Genomic DNA, 12,244 nt, shown 5'->3' with positions numbered 1-12,244 from the left:
GAGATATGGCATGGACTGCAGTATACGTTTTATAAAGTATTTATTAGGACTGTGAGGGTATTTTAGTCATTTCTTGTGTTCGTTTGAATGTGGACTTGGCGGGTTCAATGGTTGGCCAAACACCTGGGCGGTGGGCCCCTTTAGAGGAACGGTCATCTCGGTGGTCCGTTATGGAACGTCCGATCTGCGAGGGACGCTCCAGATGTGGCCACGTCGGTTCGTTCAGTTTATGACGGCAAATTGTTGCATTTTGAATTTTGCAAGCGACCCTTTATATTGTGCAGGGACGCGGACTGGACAATTTTTTCGTCCTGGGACGAAAAAATTGTCACGTCCGAGGATACGGACGAATTTCGGGACGAAAATTCGTCCTGGAGACCGCCGGACGGGACGATTTGCGTTCCGTGGGATGAAAAAACTGTCAGTTCGGAGGTCTCCGACGATGGACGGACGAACCCGAACGAACCTGGACGGAAAACTGCTGAATGTTGAGATGTTGCCACGTAGCCTTGCAATGACAATTAGCATAGAAGTTCCTGTATTTTTACGTGCGTGCAAATGGCGGCCACTCAGAAATAATTGTACATATGTCCCTTTGAGTTCTATCTCCTCAGTAATTCCCTAAAAAGCTTGAAAAAATCTATATTAATATATTAAAAAATGAAATGGGTTTTTTTTCATCCGGGACAAATTTCAAGACGAAAATTCGTCCCGGGAGGACTGGACGGGACGGGACGAAAAACCGTCCCAGTATGACTGGACCGGACAGTTTTTTATCGTTGGACGAAAAACCTGTTGAGGAGTGCTGACCCAGTTAGTCAGCGAAGGTGACCGCACGGGAGACTTTAGGATTTTTAATCATTAGATAGTAAAACCCAAAATACATAATATACTCGTTATGAGAATAGACGGCTAGGATTTAATATAGGGTTTCATATAGAATATGATTAAATCTAACGGTCAGAATTAAACATAGAATAGGAAATATTCCCGTTAATCTAACGGCCACAATTTGTTTTAACATAGCCGTTACAAAGTTATAACGGCTATGATGAAACCAGAAACATTACTATAGTTAATATCACACTACGACTATAAATACAAACCAATCTTGTCTTTTAAATTTGAGGATTAATAAACAATCATTTCAAGATTGTTGGTGCCCCCTTCTTTCTTCTTCCTTCTCTTCTTCTCAACTATTCACCCTCTTCTTGTCCAATCTCTTCTTGTTTGTCTTTCTCTCTTCAATAAGATTTTCAACAAAACCGTTCCGTCCTTCATCCCTGAACTTACTCTAGATATTGGACGGGACAAAATTCATCCCGTTCGGTCCATCATCCATGTCCGGGAAAATCCAGAACTGTGCTCTTACTTTTATGAGTAAGAAATATGTCTGTTTTTTTAATGACCTAATATTTTATCTTTCAAAAATTATTCACTAACAAAATGGGGTAGAGTATGTTGATTGTGGGTCAAATAAAATATTTTCAATTTAATGTTACTATAGTTTCAACCGTTATCAGATAAAAATGAGACATAATATTTAAATTAAAAAGTATGGATAAACAGTCCCAAATATAAAATTATTAAGTAAATAATTACCCTGCTGTAAAATAAGTACATTATGTGTTTTTCAACATGGGGGGGATGAATTGAATTTAAAGAACAAGGCATTAAATGTACTTTTGTTATTATCTACCTACAAAGGCTATCTATATGGTATCTAAACATTGGAGGAAGGAGATATGAATAGAGCTAGGTTTTTACAAAGTAGTCATGCCCTTAATACATTTTTGGGTGCCTTTTTGTCCTGGAGCTTGAAATTTGAGAATGCACAATCAGTGTTCTATTTTATGAGCCTCAGACATACGAATAAGGATAGAGGAATATTTTGAAAAAAACAAAGCCAGAGTGACCCTAGAACAAATCACATCCAACCTCAACCACTAATGATACGATAATTATCGGATTAATATCATGATTTTTTAATATGTATTTGCATTATAATGACTTATATGTATTATATATATTTATTTACATTAAACTCTTTAAGATGATTAAATATTTTTTTGAATAATATGTTCAATTGTTTTATAACTTTGGTATTTTATGAAATATTTTGACATCATATTCATAAAAAATAATTTTCTAAGTTGGAATATGTGTATATTTAAAATTTTCTGACATTTAACTTTACCGTTTGAATACATTTTCCTAGAAATATTGAAAGGGGCTAATGAATTTTTCCAAGGTTTATTTTGAGTATGCAATGTGTCACCATTTGATCTATGTTTTATTGGCTCATGACCAATAAAGTGATTTTCCCACAATGAATAGATACACTAATAATTGTGAAAAATTACCATTGTGACATCACATCATGATGCCATAATGGCCAACCACATGTTGTTGGTAGTTGTTCTTACGCATTAGGTATACATACCTGATAATTTCAAGTTTTAGGTTTTAAATCATCAACAACAAGTGAGATTATTCGATAAAAATATATTTACCAGTACTTAAGAATAATTAGCAACTGATGAGTACAGATCGTCTCCACATGGAACGATGATTAAGGATTTGATTTCTTGCTATGGTAATTATCAATAGGATAAAGAAGAGAATATAGTCAGCGAAGTAGTGGTATCAAGTAAAAGGCTGTCGTGGTTATAATTAATCTTTAGGCTAACAAAGTAAGAGGAAATGAACATAGAATTGCACGACGAGATTTGTGAATGGGAAGAGAACGAGACAAATACGATAGATATTGAGTACGTACACCGTATGATAGTAGAGTGAGAGATGAGATTATGGGGACGTAAGTAGATGATATGAAAGTGAAAAAGGTGATAGTAAATCCTAATTAAGCTAATGATGATGCCATAAAAGAACAACGTAAGGCGAAGACGCTTACCTTAGATCCTTATGTTCCGCCAGGATCATGGTGATTTGCGAGCGCCAATAAGCTTACCCTCTTCTCCAATGCTTCTTCCCACACACCCAAGACACCAAGAACACACTCGATGGATCTCAAAACTCACTATTATTCAATCAACCCGCACAAGTAGGAAGCAAGTTCAAGATGAATCTCTCAGTGATCCATGCCTCTATTTGTAGATCAGAAGGCATGGGTGGAAAGAAGAGGGGGAGACAAAGTAGTGCTGAAAATTTCAGCTCAATCAGACTTGTAGATCGTCAGATATCCTAGCCTTGATTTCTCTCTCATCATTAGCATCGTTGACGCTTCCTCTATTTCCATTTTTGTCAAACTGTCACATCATTAGAATTACATGCCACATCATCTTCTATGCTTGCATCTTTTAAAGCAGCCACGTGTACCTGCAGTTGGGGAAAGACGAAAGATAATAATCACTATATTATTTAAATAGATGTTACTTTAATATTCTTACAGCCGATGTGGCATCCTGTCAGCGCATGCCAAGTCAGTGCTTTTCTTTTTTTATCCAATCACTGGTCAACACATGTACACATGGCACTGTGTCGCACAGTCACGTCAACCCAGCCGCCTTCGTTGACCGTTCCAGAGAGAGAGAGAAAAAAAAAGTAAATTTGAACAAAAAACACATGCACTGCAAAATCTATACATTTTTAAAAATAAATGTTCTAAAAATAGCAAAATGTGTACATGGATGTATCCTTACGTCATTGACCAATAAAAAAAATGCGTCGACGTGGCATTTGACTTTCGCATTGACATGGCACACATTAAATGCCAACCAAACACATTGAATTTTTTTGCATGTAGGGAAACATGTGATGAAACAAAATTAAGGATATTAATTTATCATTATTCATAATTTTGCTCTTAACTAATAATATTAATAAAATCTTAATCTAACTTAGGGAAGTATAACATAGAACAAGGTTGTCTCCTCAGGGATTGGCGTTCAGAGTTCGTATTTATTAAAGAGATAAAATAGAAAAAAATGAGTATTAATATTATCACCTGAAAACATGATGGCTTAAATAGAAGAGACAAAATATAGGCAGAGATGTGTAGACAGGTGGGATGAAATAAGCATATTTCGATAAGTAGAAGGGAATAGAACTGTAGGAGATTTAATGTTACAATGAGAGATAAAATAAATTTTTAAAAAATAAAGTAAAGAGAGCACTGTAGAAGTTCATGGAAATGCTTGAATGAAAGGGAGGCTGATTACTTAATTTTTTATTAGAACTTTTAAATTATTATTCTTTTTATTTAATCCTGAGGTATAAAATGGAATAAGAATGAAGTACTTAGATAGAACGATGTTGAATAATTTGTATTGAAGTTATGCGACTGACATTGGCACTAAAATTGAGGAAAATTAATCATAAAATATATTGGTATCCAGCTTTGTTTTGAAATGCATAAAAGAGAGTCATAAGCTTTCTATAATTTTTTGGTTGGAAAATACTCTGTTAATTGTTTCCTTGTTTTTAAACTCCTGCGAGTCAATCATGTATGAGTTTTTTAGAGGTTGACTTATCATACTTTATCAGTATATTTTATTGTCATCATCAGTTTTTGAAATTCTAACTGACAAGTACCTTTTCTTTTAGGTAAGTCCCCAAATTTCTTTTCTTAATGTTCCTGATCCATCATTTTCCCTTCGAGTTGAAGAATCTATCACATTCTCAACTGGAAATGCCATATAATGCAGTGAAGTTTTAGTTTTTGTCCTCTCATTCTTTTCAAGAACAACCAAATCATGGGGTTTATAGGATTAGGTTGAGCTATGCTGCTTCATGATAGATGTGGGTTTTTAGGAACAACCCTACACTCTCATTTTTCATTGTCTTGATTAGGATTCACTTTCACTCGCCAAAGAAAGTTCATCAGTGAGGGATTCAATGGCCGGCGGCAGCAATGGATGGCTTTTCCTCTGGCTATCGGATTCCCCTTTTAGAGGTTTCAATGGATGTAACTAAATCACAACCATGGACTCTCATAAGTGATGGTGGTATTACGTCCACATCAGCCCTACCCAATCATCCCTTCTTTTTGAAATATGACTTCTGAATTTGTTGTCTTCTATGGTCGTGTCATTCCTTTGTTGTAAGAAATAAGAAGAAGCATTATAAAAGATAGAATGAATATGGGACATCCAATCTTTTTAAAATATTAGACATTTCATATAAGAAGAGTGCACGCAATGTAAAGCCAACAAGAGTGTGTACTTGGGGCTGAGTTGGCTCTTAGTCGTCACTCATGTTTCTCGCTTGGTCTCTCTTTTTGTTACACAACGGTCAGTGAACCACAGTGGATTTTCTTCATTAAAATGCCTTTGGCCTGGCCCACACTATTTGTCTGGAAGGCCTTGATATGTATGAAATTAATGCAATTCTTAGAACATAAACCGATAAGAAAATCACAATGACATGAAAATATTATTAAATCAAATCACTTGGGCAAAGATCACATCCGTAATTTTTTGGATCCTCGAGTGTGAGATGTCAATCTGCTAAAGTCTCTAGCCTCTAGCCATAAATGCGTGATACATGGCTGTCAAATCTCCTCCCTCACCTCGGGAAGCCTTGATCATGCTTCGTTGTCATTATATCTAACACCGATCACACCATGATGCAGAACGGCCCTGCGGACGCGGGTCAACAGTCTAGTGTCGACGGGTTGCAGGAGTCTGCAGATGGAGATTTTGGATGCCTGTTGAATCTCCTTGAGTTGGTTGTTGACTTGTCATTGAGTTGACCGTTAACCGTTGACCGATTCATTGAACAGGGTGGGTGGACAAAGGAGAGACTAGCCGGAGAGAGATGTTTTAAAAGGAGAGAAATAAAGGGAGGGTTAGAGGGAGAGAAATACCACTATGAATAGAGGAAGAAAGAAGGTGCTAATGAGAGAGAAATAATGGGAGAGAGAGATAGGGGAAACATGTTTGAGAAAGAGAAGAAGGACAAGCATGCGATAAAGAAAGAGACGGAGATAATTCGATCAATAGAGAGAGAGGGAGAGAGAGAGAGAGTTTGTTGGAACGAGCCTGGGCGAGGGAGATAACAGGAGAAAGAGAGTGCGAATGAGAAGAAATGGAATGAGAAGAAAATAGAGAAAGAGAGAGCGTGAGTGATAGGGGACATGATTGAGAGAAGGATTAGGTGACAGAAGAGAGGGGGCAGGCGACGGCGAGTGAGGATGCACGGAAGAGAGATCATGACATAGAGGGAGAACGATAGAGTGATGGAGAGATGGATCAGAAGAAGTCTAGAAATAGATATGATTGAGAGAAAGAACCGGAGGGAGAGGGTCCGATAGAGAGAAAGAACGTTGGAGAGAGGGAAAGAGACAACGCGATAGAGAAAGGAGAGAGAGCAGTTAAGAGAGAGCACGGTAGAGATAGAAAAATAAAGAAGAGAGAAAGCGGACGAGAGAGTATCGTAGGGAGGAAGAGAGACTGATGGATATTATGTGGCCATCAAGCCAATCACACTACGATGTTTATTTAAGTACATTGAATACAATTATTTACATTCATTATTATTCCATGTGATGTTTATAATGAAGTCCATGAATACGTGCAATGACTTAGTGAATTATGATGAGATCATAATACAATGATCACCAGTCTTTAAACATGTATTCTAAATATTCCTATTCAATGGATAGTGGAGACGGACATCGAATCATCTGGATAGAATAACACTAGCTGAAACTACTTATTCGATAAGTATAGCTGATCGTGTGGCTATTAGTGTGGCGACACTAAGGTCAGATAGTGGGTGCTCTTTGGAGAAAGAGTTCACTGAATTATTCCAATTATTCCGTATGAATCCCTGAATGGTATTATACATAAACATCAATCAGGTTGATTCAAGTCACGGTTGTATAAGTGATCCACTGACTTGAGACACCAAGGACATCTCGTGAGTGGACGAATACATTTTGACTATGATTTACAAACCTGTAATCATGGGATTCAAATAAGTTATAGATCGGATGTAGTAAGAAGCTTGAGGAGATGATTGAGTGGTCAAGATGGGATCATCCGCTCTCGGTATAAGAGGAGATTGACTCGAGGAAGACGATGCAGAAAAATCCCTGGCTAGGGTAGTGAGGATATTGGAGAAGGCGTTCTCCAATGATCCCCGTTACACATCAGTGCTAATTGAATGACGGATTAATGTTTGATGATAAACCATACTCTAAGTCATTCAAGAGTCTCACTCAGATGATGGATTATATATATAAGGTAACCGATGATGGTAAATGTTCCATGAGAGAGTTCGAGACTACTCGGTATCTTCTATAGCACGAGGTGTAGCTTGGCAACCCACGGGCTGGAAACTTAACCGATAGATTGGGTTAAATTCGATCCTTATTTAATTAATCTATATGTTGATATAGTTAATTAATAAGGTTGGTCAATAAATGTTATTGGACCATTAAAGTTATTAACTAGAATGATACATGGCCCTAGAGGGTCACACGCACTAGGTGATAAGGGCATTGGTTGATATATTTTACTTGGGGGGTTTTTGAAAAAAACCTTAAGTGAAATATAAAGAGGGAAAGGGGTCTCATTTTGAGACACCCATGCAAGCCTCATTTGAGAGCTTCCCCCCCTCTCCCCTCTCTCCTCCACTCATCCAAGGAGAGTGTCTTCATGGTGAGGAGATCTTCTAGATTTCCAAGAGGAGTTGAAGAAGAAGACGTAGAGATCTAAGCGCCGAGTGATCGCGTTGACACTTCTAGAGGCCAGACGTGTGAACGGCTTCAGAACGATCTCGCAGCGGCAAAGTCAAGGGTGCAACAAGTTCCAAAAAGCTACTACAAATGTTTTGTTTTATAGATTGATTGAGAATAGATCGACCACGCTTCCGCATCCATGGAACGTGTTTTTCCATGGACGAACCAAAGCATAGAACCCAACAGAGACAACGGTAAAGAGAGAGAGAGCACATGATTCAAGAAGGGAACGTATTGGAGAAGCGGCGAGAGATAGAGAAATAGGGAGAACGCCAAACAGAGTGTGATAGAGAGAGGGGTAGCATGAGAGAGAGAGATAGACGAGTTAATGAGAGAGAGAAATCACGAGAGAAATAGCGATAGAAAAGAGGGAGATCTAGAAAGAGAGGTAATTGAGAGAGAGAACAGGGAAATAGAGCGATTTGGAGAGAACTAAAAAGAGGGACAATCGAGAGAGAACTAGAAAGAGAGACGATCGAGAGAAAACGGGAAGAGAGAGAGCGAATGAGAAAGAGCGAGACCAAGATAGATAGAACGCATCCAATAGCGAGAGAAGAAGAGATCTCGATAGCAAGAGATTCAGAACTCGAGAGAGAAAAGAGAGGGAGAACGTGATAGGGAGAGAGCGAACAATAAAGGGAGAAGATTGAGAGAGGGAATGACGTAGGAAGAGAAAGAGAAAGGGAAAAAAAGAACTATCGAATGATTCGCGACTGGTTGACTAAAGGGAGACAGTAGTAGGAGGGCGTCCCCTCAGCGGCGGCACTTCCGGCGGCGACAGCGGTGGCAGCAGAGGAGAAACCGATGGGCGATATTTCTCGAAGAAGACTTTTCTTCAAATAAAATTCGCTGTTGAAAACAATGAAAGTTTTTGGATATTATAGATCCATGGAGGGGAAGAAGAAAGTGGGAAGCATGGGGGGGAAGAGGACGGCGGCGGTTGCTACTCCAACGGCCAGAAACATGGGGTCGTTCGTCGTGTAATCTCCATCACACCATCCCTATATCATCTAGAATGGATAGGAGCTATGAGGAGAAGAGATAAGAAGGGGAAGATACCTGAAATGCCTTGGCTCATGAATTCATCTTCCCTGAACTGTGTCCTCTTATCTAAGGGTGGATGATCACATCAGGACCACTAAATTATCTTTGTAAACTTCATTTTGTACCCTGAACTAAGTCCATTTAGAATCCCATGATTAAGAACTCGTAGGCCATAGTCAAAGGTCTTTAGTATCTCAAGTCTAAGGACTACTTACAAACTCGTGACATGAACCAACTTGATTCAGAGTTCAGTATAATACCATTCAGAGATTTATATGTATCAATTTAACTTTTTTTTTTTTTGCTAAAGAGCCCTCACTATATATCCTTGGTGTCTCCACAATAATAGCTATAGGACTGGCTATACTCATCATGTGAATGAGACTAGGAAATATTGTTCTATTTATATACTTCATTGTTCATCCATTATGGAGAGATTTTCAAAAAAAGTGACACCACATAAATGTTAGGTCATAATTTTGTGAAGCAAGTGGGGCCTCCTGCTCTAACATAGCCTCTTCGAATTTACATGGCTATAGCTACTATGGCTGTTATGTCTGTTGATTAGCCTTTCGCTGTGGCCACTACTAGCCTTTGAATGTGATGTTTATCGCATTGTTTGTTGGCTGGCCTTTGGTTGTGGCTCGTTAATTTTTATTTTATTTTATTCTGGAATGAGGTCTGATACATATCTCCTAATGAATTTTAAAGATACTTTTAAACCTAAGGAAGGGAGAGTGGTGCAGTATGAATATTTGCACCTATCTATGAATTTTTGGTCACACACAACCCCTTGTGGGATGTCAAGTGTGAATTTGAGCACAAATTTGCATCAGACATCCCAAAAATTTGCACAACTGATTGAGAGAGAGATAGGAGAAGAATGAGCGATAAAGAGAGAGAAGAGAAATGGAGAGAGACAAGGAGCGGGGGTAAAGAGGGAGACAGATGAGTGAGTGACATATAAAGAGAGGAGGTTGAGTGAGAGAGGGAGAAGAGGAAGAGATAAGAGTGAGTGACATATAGAGAGAGGAGGGTGAGTGAGAGAGGGAGAAGAGGAAGAGATAAGAGTGAGTGACATATAGAGAGAGGAGGGTGAGTGAGAGAGGGAGAAGAGGGAGAAGAGGGAGAGAGAGGAGTGACATATAAAGAGAGGAGGGTGAGTGAGAGAGGGAGAAGAGGGAGAAGAGGGAGAGAGACGAGTGAGTGACATATAAAGAGAGGAGGGTGAGTGAGAGAGGGAGAAGAGGGAGAGAGAGGAGAGATAGAGAGAGAAGAGCGATAGAGAGAGGGAGAAAGAGGAGCAAAAGAACAAGGGAGAAGAATGATCTATCGATTGAGCGAGGGAGAGAAGATCAAGTGAGAGAGAGAAGAGGGAGCCAGTGGAGAATGGTCGAGAGAGAGCAGGAGAGAAGAGGGAGTGAGACAAATATCAAGAAGTGCGAGAAAACAAGCAAGCGAGAGAGACAAAGAAGCAAAGAGAGAGAGAGATGCAGAGAGAGAGATGCAGAGAGAGAGAGGCTCTTCTCACTCACTATCAGCCATGCTTCTTCTGATATGGAAAAACTCAATAAGGCCATTTCCAGGCGCAAATCACCTCTCAAGAAAGCCACGGGAAGACATCTATGCGTCTTATACTCAACACCGTGGCTGCTCTTAATGCTCTTCAAGCGGCTTCATTCTTGCTCAAAGGAGAAGAGTCGAATCAATTGCTTGATCTCAACTTTCTCCTTTCATTATTTTTGTTTTTTTCACCCACCAGTAGTAAAATTACACCCATTAATTGAAATTATAACATTAAACAAAAGAAATTAGCATGAATTGCAGACCATTGATGGATGGATGTCAGTTATTCCTTGGTGAGGCTTCCTATTGACCTCTAGTTCAACCACTAACAAAGGAGGACAAATCAACAAGGCACAAGAATAATAAATGGTCAGAGACAGATTAGCCATTCTCAAGAATAATATAAACAACAAAGGAGAAGAGGTATGTGGCTCTCTTCTTCTACATCTATCCTCTTTAGAAGCAATGTACATGCTCGTATGTTATGTGGTAAAAAAATCAAATATTAAACATTTATTTATTTCTTTTTCAAAGAATTCACACAGAACCACACATTTGCACTCCATGGGCCTCTACACGATGTGATTTTTCTCATGGGTGTGTGATGTTTGGATTGAAATTCGAATTGGATCTCGCATCGCTCCCTAATCACACTGGTCACACGAAAAACACTACCCAAGTTGATCTACTAAAGAAAAGTAGGAATTCATAAAAATGATGCCTGTTCATGGACAAGATTCAAATCAACACCAGATATCAATCATGCAAGACCTAAAACCTTCATGGAAACTATAAAAAGAGGCTTCAATGTATGCCTGCATTTTTACTCATTGACTTGTCATAATGAGAAAAAAGGATTATAGATGATGCAAATAATAAGATCAATCGTCGCCAAGAGTCTTAAAGGAAATCCATGACGTGGAATCCTCGAATGATGCGACAGCCGCACCAACGAGGATAGAGATAAATAAAGAGAATTGATGTCCCAGATTTCAGTAACTTCAAACCTTGTTATCTAACTATATAAAAGGCAGATTGAGCTGAAATTTTGTGGGTAACTTTGTCTTTCTCCGTATAAACATCCAATCCCTATGATCTATAAGGGAAGGTGTTTAAAAACATACAACATTTTTGAACTTGCTTCCTACATCTCTCTCTCTCTCTCTGTGTATACCTCAACTCTCTACCTCTTACATTATTAGTATCATAATCATTATCATATCAAAATCTTATTGTTAGCGGACTACTTATCGTTTCATAATTGTTATCATTATTCAGCTTAATGATATCGGACCTGGAGACTGCAAATAATCCTCAATTTTGCAAGTAATCCTCCTTGACCCTGCTGACTTCCATTCCAGCCCCATTCTCTTATCGTGTTCCGCAAAGGTGGAAACATCCGACGGCTACCAAAACTCGATCTTCCATTTTAAACTTATTCTGCGGTCCATTTTAACAAAGAACAAGTCAACGTGATTTCTCTCTCTCTTTCTCTTTCTCTCTAACTTGGACTTCATCCAACGTGGAAACCGGCGCGTTTTAAATGCCCGCAAGCAAGCTTAGTTGATCCTGCGGACTTGCGATCTGACCGATTCCCTTATCGTGATCCGTGATGCTTTTTCATCTGACGGTCGTTAAAACCCTATCTTAAGAGTTTATACTGTTTCTGCGGTCCAGCTTAACGACCTCGTCAGAAGTGGGCAGCAGGACTTCCTTCCCTCGCTCCCTATTCTCTCTCTTCAGCTCTCTCTCTCTCTCCAGTCTCTCTCTCCAGATCAATATCTCTCTCTCTCTCTCTCTCTCTCTATCCAGCCTTCTCTCTCTCTCTCCAGATCAATCTCTCTCTCTCTCTCTCTCTCTCTCTCTCTCTCTCTCTCTCTATCCAGCCTTCTCTCTCTCTCCAGATCAATCTCTCTCTCTCTCTCTCTC

This window comes from Wolffia australiana, chromosome 8, assembly GCF_029677425.1.
Source record: "Wolffia australiana isolate 7733 chromosome 8, ASM2967742v1".
Classification (NCBI taxonomy): domain Eukaryota; kingdom Viridiplantae; phylum Streptophyta; class Magnoliopsida; order Alismatales; family Araceae; genus Wolffia; species Wolffia australiana.
Note: the sequence above shows the minus strand (reverse complement) of the source record.